At 39.6% G+C, this 13,052-nt stretch overlaps 1 protein-coding gene across 1 annotated transcript in view; it reads left to right on the plus strand.

Annotated features, from left to right (window-relative positions):
* Nucleotides 1-4,632: 4,632 nt before the first annotated feature.
* The window catches only part of sema4ba (sema domain, immunoglobulin domain (Ig), transmembrane domain (TM) and short cytoplasmic domain, (semaphorin) 4Ba), a 43,280-nt gene continuing 34,860 nt past the window's right edge, over nucleotides 4,633-13,052 (plus strand). Inside the window, exon 1 of the mRNA XM_079466405.1 lies at nucleotides 4,633-4,832. The gene's annotated coding sequence lies outside the window, so the exon portion shown is untranslated. The remainder of the gene's footprint in view (nucleotides 4,833-13,052) is intronic.

Raw genomic sequence — 13,052 nt, forward strand, 5'->3', positions numbered from 1 at the left:
TTATGTTCAATGACAGCTCAACACGAAAGGAAAGACTCCCAAGTCTCCACTAACTTTATTTTATCTGCAGCTCTGTCATTGCATAAGTGTGTGTGTGTGTCTCCTCGGGGGCAACATTAAGAACTACTATTGACTTCTCAAGATTCTTTATACTGTAGTCGTGGATCACTGCTCGCACAGGTTTATTACTCTCAGCTCTGCTGAAACATAACAGACGCCTCTTTTACAGGCTCAGCAGCCCTATGACAAAAATGCCCATCTGCGCTTTTTCGAGACTACCTGGTTATTGAAGCCCATTATGCTGGAGTGGACCGTCTACTTTTGCGTCATGCCTGAATCAGTGCGCCACAGAGAAAAGCTGTAGCAAGTCTCTTTATTTGCATTTGTCAGTGTTAATTAGTGTCTTATTTGAGGGTCCCCTGTGGCCCGGCTCGAATACAAGACTTCTGTTCGCTCTCGGCTTTGCTGAATGGATTTAATGACAAGCCCCCTCCCTCGGCCTGTGCCCTCACTGCCAGGGCCGGCACCAGTACACACAGTACAGGGAGAGTTAGGTCAAGTTGAAAAATCTTTAGTATTGACCCTATGACCAGATATAAAACATTTTATATTTAAATATCTCAAACGTATGTTTGCTTTGAAATGTAAGCCCTTTGCTGACATACATAGAAAATCAGGTCACGTGTCATCGTTGGACATGCAGAGGGAAACGTGTAACAGACAGAGCTATTCTGTTTAATTATTTTTACTGACTGGAGGGGAGGAGAGGGGGTCGTGCGAATGATCCGTTACGTGCTGTCAGGGGAAATGCAGCGGCAGGCACATGAAAGCAAGTTAAAGCTCCTTTGATATGGACAGGCACCTGAGGAGAAGTTTCTGAGTAGTCAAACTCTTTCTCCGCAAAATCTGCCTTCAAATTTTTCATCTCGGAACAGATGAGTTCAGTGGGTTCAGCACACATTTCAAACAATGTTTTAGTAATGTCTTTATGATCATACCGCATCTCATGTTAGTGAATGTAAAATGATTGTTTAGTTTATAGAATCACGATGAATTCAAAAGCCTTTAAATATGAAATTTTGATATAATCGCTAAAGCAAGTCAACCACTTAATAAAATAATAATTAGCTGAGATTGAATTATCAAACAAAACCATTAGTGCAGTGTTTGTTTTACCTTTTACTAATTTCAAAGTTCACATGGAGATAACAGGCATAAAATAAAAAAGGCCTCCTGGTTAGAATTGATGTTCATACAGGCTGATGGCAGAGCTTGTACGGATATAAGGGTGGGACTTTAGTCTTCCAGATGAAAGTCAATTTGAGGAGTCTTTTTTTGATCTCTCACCACTTAAAATATACGTTTGCCAAATTAACATATTGCCTATCACAGTTTAGAGAACGTAAACATTTATATTTCAGTACTGGAGTGGTGTACCATGTTTACTTTGCAGTATTCTGTACTTTATTTGGACTCAGACTGGTCTTTGGTGTCCTGTATACTTAGCAGAAATAGAGTTAGTAAAGTTATCGTTTATCTATAAAACTCCTCTTCTCTCTATTACACCTAATGAAAATTGATTGGACTGCACACTTACGGTAATGAAAAGCCCTTAAAACTCCCTCATGTTCACTTTCAGAGATTGACAACACGTCCTGTTTTCCTGCTGAATATTAGTAACCGAAAGCTGTTCATTATACGTGTCAATACAGCACATCTTAGAAACTGAATCGGTGTTGTGCCTTAAACAAGATAAGCCATGCGTCTTTATTTGTCTTATTCTCGTAATCCTGTTCAGCGAGAGCTGTCCTGTCAGCCTCCTGTGGTGATTCGTCAGTTTTTCTGTGTAGACACAGTTGTTGATTCAGATTGGCAGAGAATGGAGAAAGCATTCATGTAGTTACAGTGTAAAAACTACATGCCGATTCTTGCTGTGTTCAGCATAAATCATGCTTGAGAAAGATGTAACCTTTGCAACACAAGTCACGTTTATAATCTCTCTTGACTAGATTTCTGACTGATTGTAATACCCATTGTAATCTATAGAGGTCAGAATAATGTTTTGGATAGGAATGTAGATGTGGCTCAGGTTATGTCAGTGTGCTTTGGACACTTTTGGTTGCAAAAATGAAGAATTATAATGTCATTTTAACTCGCCTTTTGAGAAAATGAACATGACTGTCTTCCAGCCTAGCAAGACATGCATTGAGATGTCATATTTAAATAATCTAAGAAATTCTACTGTTCCAATTTAGGGGATTATGCGCCTCCTGTAGAGAGATTAACAGGCAAACATTTTAGCCCTTGCTTCTCTTTGCCGGGTACACCCTGGGAGTTTAACTTCAGATGACAAATGAGAGAGAGGGCGGTCCACAGCAGAACTGTCTGTGAAATCTTCACGCCACATCAGTCAAGCAAGAGATTTCAGGACAAAAGACATAAAGTATATGTATTGGACAACTGAGAGTAGATGCAATTGTTTAGTGGATATTAGTGGATGCGCTTAATAAAGAATACGCCCATGTTTTCACGATGAAAAACGAAATAAAAATTATTTTGCGTTTTTTAAAAGTTTCACGTACACACGACAATGTTATCAAATCAATCTGCGTTTACACATATCTGCAAAAATAACTAATACACTGTATTACGCATGCCACGCGACATCACTTGGTAAAGAAAAAAAGTCCCTGACGATTGATGGTTTATTGGAAGGCGGACTTCTGTGGCTAAAGAGACCATACAATACAGAGCGCTGCATTTTCATAGTGAAGAGAAGCGTGCGCACATATACAAACAAACAAGATGGCGAAAGGTTTGTACATTCGAAAGTTTTCCTTCTATCTACTCGTCCTCCCGGGTCTGATCCAAAAGCGCCGTTTAAAAACCCTTCATCGCTGTGAATGAGTGTTAAGATTTTGCTGTAGATACATCATTTGTCTTTGATTGAGAAGTTTTCAAATGACCGGTATGATAGTAGACTGAGGTAGACTGGTTTATAGAAAGAGAAAAGGGTGCGGGTCCCCGTCTGCATGCGGCGTCTATAAGTAAGAGGCTGATAAATGCCTCGGCTCTGCTCCCCTCGTGACACGCTTGTTCTGCATTTGGCTTGTCCACGTCTCCTGATTGACGATATCCCGAAGTCTGACACCTCAAACCTACCATTCCATCTGCCTGCTTAACATTTCCCCTCAATACATAATTAGCAGCACTATTTTAGTCACAGGGATTCCCAACTGTGACTGTTCTTCTATTCCGCTCAGTAGTTCTCTTCTGTTGTTAACTAGGCCATAATTAGACGATTTGTCAGTGAAGCCTTTCGGTTGATCCAGCACCAAGCTGCTTAAAGCATTTAAAGGGATAATTCCTCAAAAAAATCAAATTCTACCATATTTGTTCACCCTCACGTGTATAGGGCTGTGAAACAGAAAAGTTTTTTTTAAGATAAATGTTTGTTTTGTGTCTATACAATAGAAGTCAATGGGGGACCATGTTGTTTGGTTACCAACTTTCTTTGAAAAATCTTCTTACGTGTTCTGCAGAAAAAAACATCATACAGTTTGAAATGACATTAAGGTGAGTAAATGATGAAAGAAATTCATGGGTGAATATCCCCTTTAAGAGACCTTCTGCAGACTTTTTAGGCTTTTAAAAAAAAAATTGTGTCATTTTAGCTTTGAGGCCACATATATATATATATTTATATACTAGTACATGTTTTAACAGATATGCATATTTAAATGTAACGTTTCTCCAAATTTTGGACCAAGTTATCGATGACTCGCACTGCACAAGGAGGAGTAAATCATTTTTATGGGAACAGAAAACAAATCCGTATTTGTCAATCCAATACCTAACAGGCTCAAATGGCTTTGCAAGGTTTCAAGGTTTTAAAGCTCTGACTGGAAAAATAACCCTTTTTTTTCATAATGCAATATGTTGGTTGTTTATATTGTCGTTAATATGCCAGAAGGTGTTTCTCAGTCTGTCAGGAACTACACTATTCACTGAAGGTACATGCAGTGCCTGTTAAACTTTAGAGTTTGTAGTTTCAAGTCATGACACAGAATCCTTTATAGATGTTAATAGGTCTCCCTTGTGCTTGTAAGAAGCACATCCCTCCCCCGAATACCCCTGTATTTAGAATAATGGTTGACCATTTTGTTTTAATTGCCGCAAATGCTTAATGGCTTACATTTGTTCCTCATACATATTTGGTTCTTGCTTATAAGAACTAGTGACTGAGTCCCTTCCTCTGCCTTTACAGAGTTGTGAAATGTAATTCAGCATTTATTTTCAGTTTAAGATGAAATCCACACCTTTTGAACCCTTTAAATGTTGAACATCATCACCCCTTCCTGACCGTATTATATTTCTCTTTACTCAATATATTCAGCTAGATCCGAGTGTAGTGACAAAGAAAGATTGCCTACAATTCATATTGAGGAGCCACGGGTACTAAAAGTAAAACTACACAAGTTAAGAAACCTTGTGATTTCTTTTAAGCTCTGATGTTGATTCTTTTCCCCCAGTTCTTCTCGCTCAGCCCCTTTTACTCTCTCTCAGCGTAAGGGGGCGGGGCTATAAATAAGCCAGAGGCGGTCTTTACTACTCCAGCATGGATACACACACACAGTCAGAATAGCAGACAGAGCATGAGAGCTGTACTACCGATCCTCATATCCAAACCTGTCAACAACCGATGCTGGCCTCTACTGTTTCTACTGAAACTACTTCTAACCTTAAGGATTCTGTCTTCTCTTGATTTTCCAAAAGGAATTCTGTATTTCCCCCCTCTGAGGAACGAGATGGAAATCTGTGTCTGTTAAAGAGTAAGTACTCAGCACTTATTCAAACGTCTCTTGCTGGTTGCTGTTAATGATTGATTCTTGTCTGCGGGGGTGTTTGGTTAGTGTGCAAATGAAAGGGTTTTATTGCGCCACTCTGCTGATATATGCTGCAGGCGGGTGGTGTGTCCGCATAGGGGTTTGTTATTGCAAAGGGCTCTAAAAGTGGTGCTGGGTCGGGAGGGTTCGAGGGGGAGGTTGTGCTTTGACACGAGACAATCCCGTCACTGTAAGACGTTATCTGGGAGGTGATAGCGGGTCGTAATGGATCACAGAACAGCGAGTTCAGTCTGCTTCTGTTTGTGTGCGTGTCTTAAGAGCCTGCGTTTGTTTGGGTTCGGTCTCAAATGATCAGTTCTGCAGGGTGTGTTGTAGTTTGGGTTGGACGGTGCGCGTGAATCCTTTGGCAGTTTTACTTGGAGCAGAAGGCTCTGTCTTCTTTTGAGTTGGTGTCCTGACACACAGACACACACACACACATGGATACATACACAGACGTGCTCGCTTCTCCCTTTCCAGCTGGGGTCTCTGCCAGGAGACTGTGACAGCCAGCCGCTCCAGAGAAACTTTCCATGAACTTGGGAACGCAGGGAAGTGAAGGGAAAAATCTGAAAAGCAAGAAGTGTGAGGGTCTTTATTAAAAGCTTTAAGCTGTCTTTGCTCATGTGGTTTTGGCATCTTCACACATCTGCGATTGGTTCAAAGGTATGCTGGAAGCAGAGACTACAGATGTTATTAAGAAAACAGACACCTCTAGCCTAGTTAGTCACCCTACAGATCGGTGACTAGTAATGCATCATCACTCAGGAGCTAAATGTAAAACCACTTCAGTGACATAGGCTTTTTTTATGTCTGGGTTGGATTTCTGTGATCAGGGTGTGAGAGTAATTTTAATGTGTGTAAAAGTAATTTTCTTGAATTAACAGGCAGGCTGTGATGGAGCACATCTATTTCCAGGTGCAAAAAAGATCAACTTGCACATCAAGTGTATGTCTAGTGAGAGGTTTTTTTTTAGACAGCGGTGGTGTTGTGTTGGACAGCTGCACGTAGGAGATAACCACTGCAGTTTGGGAATTAAAGGGAACGGTATCAAAGACAGCAATTTAAGTTATCTTCAAAGAGCTGAACATGTACACAGTTTACAGTATAGACTAGGGATCTGTTCCAAAAACGTTAGTAAGATGCCTACATAGACCGCATCTGTAAGACATCACAGATGCCAAGATTACTTCTTTTGTCCAAATTCATGCTGTTCAATCCAAAATTGGCCAAAAGGCAGCATTGAATGAATATGTTGCTGAGTAGGCAATCCTTTCAAACAACTGCGGAAAAATTTAAGAGACCACTTTAAAGACCATTTTAGGTTTTTCTGAATGATATATTTATATGTTCAGGTCAAATTATCATTTTTGTTTCATTCTGTGAACTGCTAACAATATTTCTCAAATTTTTCAAATAAAGATATTGTTTCTATTTGCATTTATATGCAAATAATGGAGAGACGGGTCCAAATAACAGAAAAGATGCACTGTATTTTTTCAGACCACAAATTTTGCAAAGAGAACAAGTTCATATTCACTTTTAAGCAATACAACAGTGTATTTAGGAAAAACTGTTGTTATGTGTCTTGTCATGCTGTCAGTCTTTCACATAGCTGTTGGATGACTTTAGATCACTCCTGAGGTTGAATTTCAACAGTCACTGAACTGGAATGGCCACAATACATCTAGAAATGCTGAATAAATGAAAATTATGAATGGTCTCTTAATTTGTTTCCGCAGCTGTACATTGCAACGAGCTCAGTGAAAATGTTATATAGATTTTGGGAAAATTATTTGACATTGTTATTTTACAGATATTATTAAATATTAAAATGTGTTTTAATCACACGCATACGTTTCAATTGCAGTCGGGAATGCTGCCTTAAAATTCAACTGCCCATATAGGAAGAAGACGGCTAACTAGGTTTTGGAACTTCTATAAAAACCTTAAGGAATCATAGTGAAAAGTGGTTGTAAGATATTGTGAAAAGTTTAAAAATAGAAACAGAAAAGGTGGAAAGGATCAAATGAAATGGGGTGATTTTGCTGCTGGTAGTCTTTTCTGTGTGCTTTTATTTCGTCTGGTTCATAAAGACCGCAGCTAGTAATAGCATTCTGGGTACAGGAGCCTTGACAATGGTCGGCCTGTGTGAGGCTGTCGGAGAGTGTTTGTGTAGTTGGCAAAAGACAGTGCCTGTTATACTAATAATGCACTGCCCGCCTTGCTTCTGTTAAACTTTACCAGACAACATTGTTTCAAGACCAGGGAATGCATTTGAATGAAGTTACATTCTCCCTCGCGGTGCCAAGACGATCCAATAGCTTTTTAAAAGTGTATCATAGTCATAGTGTAATGGTGAGAGGTCTATGATGTTATCAGATGTGGAATAGATTTGAAGAACAAGGCAGGCAGAATAAAAAGGCTCTGCTAAATTTGCTACAGCGGCTCGTTGCATATTAAGTCGATAGTAGAAGCGGAGCAGACGCAGACCGTATCTCTTCATAGTATCTTTAGAGAGCACAAAGCTCTCCTTTCTCAGGTCTCCACGCACCACCTGTTTCTCATCTCAGTCATCAGATCCCAGGGCTATTTTTCCAGCTTTCGCTTTGATTCCTCCTGCTTGACTAGCTACTGTATACAGTACCTGCGTCTCTGTGTGTGTGCATTATTTTACTTGGATTAAAGAACTAGGTCAATTATCTTCTCTGATAGTAGAATCAAGAAAGGTAAACAAGAGCAAATCTTAGTTACTCCTTGAGTGTTGCAACACTCTTATGAGCTGAGGAGAGAGCAAACAAACACAATCCCTTTTCTGCTGACAGTTATAACTCCTCAACAACCTCCTCCCTTAAAAAAACCTTGTATACTGATATGAATTAACGTTTCAGTTTCAGTCATGGTTGATTTTTTACATTAATAAAGTTGTTGGTATGCTTTCTATACAGTAAAACGTGTGTAGTGTATCTCGGCACATAAGTTTCACTTGGTGTTACTATAAAGCAACATTGTATTTTTAAAATATATTATCGATACAAAACAACGTCAAGCTTACGCATCAAGAACTTTACTATGCGAAGAGAGTAGGCATAGGGATGATCACTTGGGAATGGAACGCAGGAAATAATTTCTGCGCGCACGCGGTTAATGTACGACTGCGAGTTGGGTAACTGCGCTGCATATTGATATGTTTTTCCGCTATAATCAATATAAATGTATGAGAAAAAAAGGTAAATTCTTATATATGGATGAGACAAAACATTTAGACTTTGACACATGGGTATTTAAACAACCAAATATTCTAAATATTTAAATTAAACTAAATACAAATTAAATAAAAATTAAATACAAAAAATGAGTTCGCTATTACATGTCTTTTCAACTCGTGCTCCTTCATGCTTGAGGTGGCTTTAAAGAATTCAGTATTTCCATGTAATGCCACCAACATTCCTAAAGTTTATTTGTTTGACTGGTCATTTGTGTGACTGAATCACGCACATAGTTTCTTTTGTGATTGGGTGGGGGGCTTATGGACAAGGGGGGCGCCTCCATAATGTTTAAAAGAAGCCTGCGTCACTGGTGCCATCTCACACTGTTGTTGCAATACATGCACGCAGGCAGTGAGAACAGAAGTTTTGACAGAGGTCATGTAGTTTCGTAAACCATCATGACTTAAAGCCTAGGGGGGACGAGGCACTGTGTTTTTACTCGCTGCTGGGAAGTCTTTTAACATGCGTCTTAAAAAGACGTCAGAGGACCCCCTCCGGTTTCCCAAGTCAAACTGTTTCTCCCAGGGGCATTATATGGGAACTGGCTTTGGAGTTGGAAACAGACCAAAGCTCAGTATTTGCATGCTTGTTTCTGAGACAGTTAGTGACTTGTGACCCACAAGAGAGAGTGCGTGAGCAAGAACTAGAGATTGCAAAGTAAGTGGGCTTGTGTAATACATTAAGCAGAACAACCCCCTGGAATCAGTTTTAATGGTCACGTGCACATATGAAGGGGCAAGTATGTCTGTTTTTTTTAGTGCGTCACGCACGCACTGACACCTCTGTTTCACACCTGTTCCTTCTGTGTTACATGCATTATGCATGTCTATTTTAAACAGGCTGGGCCGCGTGTGGTGAAGCCTGTCTGTGATTCTTACACTACTAAGAATGTGACACAGATTGTGTGTTTGTGTGCATTTGTTTTCATGTGTAGTTTAAGGTGCTTAAAAACGGCATAAATTAATTTAGAAAGCCGATTAACATGAGACAAGCTGAGCGTTCACACATTCTGACACACACACATGCACATCGTGATTCGATATCTTCTTAAAGCATTCCAGGTTGTGCCCTCTTCCCCACTAATGGCTTCTCCGACCTTCCCAAACATACCTTACCATGACCGCGTGGAGATTCACACCACACAACTGCTCCTCTGCAACTAAACGCTTTTCACACCACGCTACTTTTGTTTATGCTCTGATACCTGATCTGAGCCGACAGAATTATTTATGAGTTATTGGATGATTTAAAGCCATCGCAAGTATGCATCACGGAGATGAGGACTGTCCGGATCTCAGATAAAAGCGCCTCCACCACTTTGTGGAATATCACACTGTATTTCCACCTGATTTTAAGCCCACCTCGCTCTGTTGCAACGCATTAAAAAATCCTATCCGTCACACGCTCCATCCGTCAGAGCCCCGTCTCTCGTGTAGGCAAACTTATACACTCGAACCTTTTTGACAGGTCCATCTCTGACCCAGATGGCCACAAGAGTCCACCTTTGTCCACCTATGCAGAAACCCTTGTGTGTAACTGAACAGTGTGAAGCGAAGCATACTGGAACAGTACATCTTATGCCAACAGCATGCTGAAAGCTTCCTGCGTGAGAAGTGCAATACGGTCCGAGCAAGCCTTACTTGTGTTTGTATAGGAAGAATGGAAGTGTATGAGAGAAAGTGAGGGAGCTGAGATATTGTATGATGAATTATTAATTCAAGTGGACTGAAGTTGGCATGTTTAGGAATTTAGGTCTTGCACTTGGTTTCGATGTTGACTTACACCATCATTCAACCCTTGTAGCAACAGTGGAGTTCAGAACAGTACAAAATAAATTCTCACTCATATTCCTATAAATAGGCTTTGTTGGTTTTCATCTATACAATGAGTAGTATCATTCATTTTCTTTTCATCTTAATTTTTATGAAACGCATGTTGCGTTTGATGATGATTGATTTTGTTTTATTTTTGCATCATCATCAGCGTCTATCCTGTTATGGGTTAAATCAAACTAGTAAAGTAATATTTATGACGTCTTAAATGTGTTAAAATGTATACATTTATATTAAAATGTCTACGTTTCCTTTCTGATGCAGCATGGGAAAAGAAAAATTAATTGGTTGTTCAATTTCCTGCCTGTTTTATATTCAAAGGAACAGAACGATAGTGATCTTAATTTGTTTCCCGTCAGAATAATCTACAGATACAAGTGATAAGAACCCGCCCTGACCAGCCTTCTACACAACATCACCCACTCATGGAGGTTTGTGTTTATTGTTCCTGGTTTCATGGCTGCATTCAAGGTGTAAGACAATCTGCTATAGATCTTAAGATTGATCAGCTATGTGAATCTGGTTTAGTTGGCACAGACATTTCAGATTCATATCCCAGAAACCCACAATTTGGTTTTCATGGTCTAAACTATCAGCTCTGACCTGCATAACCTGAGCTGGGTGGTGCAATTACTATAGGATTACAAACAGAGTTACGCCTCCAGGTGAAACTACACCATGTGCTGCAATACTTCCTTTCTAAAAACGAACCCCTCCTTTAGAAATGAATCTCACAATGCTCCACATGAAACCCTCCCATTAGTCTAAAATAAATTGTTAATGAAAGTTTTCTTGAAGCGACCTTTACAAAGCAGGTGTGTTGGAATGTGTTTTTGTAATGGATTGAAACGACCTGTTTCATCGTGTCTCAGCTTGAGCTGTAGTGTCATCATAAACACCAGGAAAGGTCGGTTATGCCAAATGAAGTGATGTGTTACATACTGTCGAATTGCGCACAACAGCTCAGGTTATAAACAACATTCTTCTGTGACATCCTTACCCCAATTACTTTTTGATGTCTGTATCACAAAACATTAATCTTTTTTTAAAAGAATAACCAAATAATGATGAAAAAACATCAATTTAGGCCCAGAACATATTGCCCCTCATCTCTAAAAGCCAAAAATGCATTTTCACAATTTCTAAGCAAATCTTGCAAGTGTGCTGCCAGTTTGATTGACATGACCCACGTTGGCCCTATTAATTATGGGTCAGCCCGTCCTCCAAGGTCACAGCCCGCCGTCTAGGACTCGATCGTGCGTAGAGTGGAATTAAGTCTAAATATCTCGGTTGCAAGGAATTGTTTGGATCACAGACATGATTGAGATGCCACTGCCTGGGTGACATTGTGCTCTTTGGCCCTGGAGTGGGGGACGCTTTATTGTGCCGCCCGCAATGAGATCATCCACCAGCACGGAGCAGGCTGAGTGGTTTAGCTACGCCAGCGTAACAGCCCCAGATGACCCTCCGAATTCTTTTCAAACACCACGAGCGCTTAAGTAGATTCCCTCCATCTGCAAATCAAGATGCTTAAAAGGCCGATTCAGTTGCGTACAACGATAGATTTCACATGCATATAGGTTTGATAAAAAGAGAAAATGCTCAAATATTAGAGTGATGCCCATTTGTAGTTTCCTTAATGCAAGCGTAGAGTTTGTTTCATCTCATCGATATGCCACAAAAGCTCTTCTCAGACAGTTTGAGGACAGGAGGCTGCCGCAGTCTCCCTGACTCGAGTCCATTCAGGGATTATGTGATCGGTTCAACATCACACATTCTAAAGGATGGTTGCTTTCAAACTGAGAAAAGTAATTACTGGTCATCTGGTTCTTTGATTGTAGGAAAAGCATTTGAAGCTGTATTTTGTTCCTGTCTTGCTTTTTCGATTAAAATTTTTGATCATCCTTAAAACAAAATGCATTTAAATAACAAAGCAAAGATGTACAGATGACGAGAGTCAGGAAGGTGTGCTTTTGTTTGATTTGGTGTAGTTTTTTGTAAGTCACCTTGTAAAATAGTGTCTATTCCTGGAGTTCTGTTGGTAAAGGATTGTGTTAGAAATTCAAAGGTCATGGGGTTTCATCCCCAGGGAGACCAAATAATGTTGTAAACTGTAAGTGGCTTTGGGTAAACATAAATGGTCTGTGCAAGTACAATGCTAAATTGCTTAATGCAAACATAATCGAATATACATCATTGATAGGCAACACTTTTTCCTGTACTTAATATTTCTTGTTTTAGGGGTTTTCAGATATGTTGTACTGGAGAATAAGACAAAAGTAAATTTCTTCTGGGTGTGGTTTATCTGATCGAATGACAAAATGATTTTCAGATTGACGCTCAGCTGTCAGATTTACCAGAATGAGAAAATAGAGATGATATGCATCATGTGCTGGATGCTGATGGAAGAGAAGGTGACGCTCATCACCTTGACAGATAAAGGTCAGGACTCTGTTAAGTGCAGCTATTCCCGACAGAAAATAATGATCACCTAGTAGTAAACCACAAAACATAAGATTGAAGTAGTCTGATCATTCTCTATACAAAAGATTGTGTTTAAGAATACTCACAATAACGAAAATGAAGGTCATTATCTTTTAATATTCTTTTCGAAAGATCTTTGCTCATCTGTGCATAAGCTCTAAATCCAGAGAGGTCATCTCAGGATACATTATTGTTTGTATTTCATTGTGTAAATGTAATATTGATTGAGTCATATGGTTTATCGATTATGCAAAGGGATATCTTGTTTCAGCACTGCTAAGAGAAAGATATAAATGATCCATTTGTTGCATTCATATGGAGTTAAAGAGGATAATTGACGCATAATGTGTCTGTTTAGTGATTACTTATTTTTTTGTTGGTCCTGTAGTGTATAGAATCACAGATTACCATTTCATATTTTTATCTGCAAGCATAATTGTTGAAGGTTTATCAAGATGTTGTTCAGAATAGTTTTAGATGGTAAACGCCGTGTCACATGGAGCTGTGTGGTGTGCGCTGAACTAGCCAGTGTCTAATGCTATTGTAATGCTATTACTGGCGTAATGATAAGTGACGGTATC

The sequence above is a fragment of the Barbatula barbatula genome (assembly GCF_947034865.1).
Source record: "Barbatula barbatula genome assembly, chromosome: 10".
NCBI lineage: Eukaryota > Metazoa > Chordata > Actinopteri > Cypriniformes > Nemacheilidae > Barbatula > Barbatula barbatula.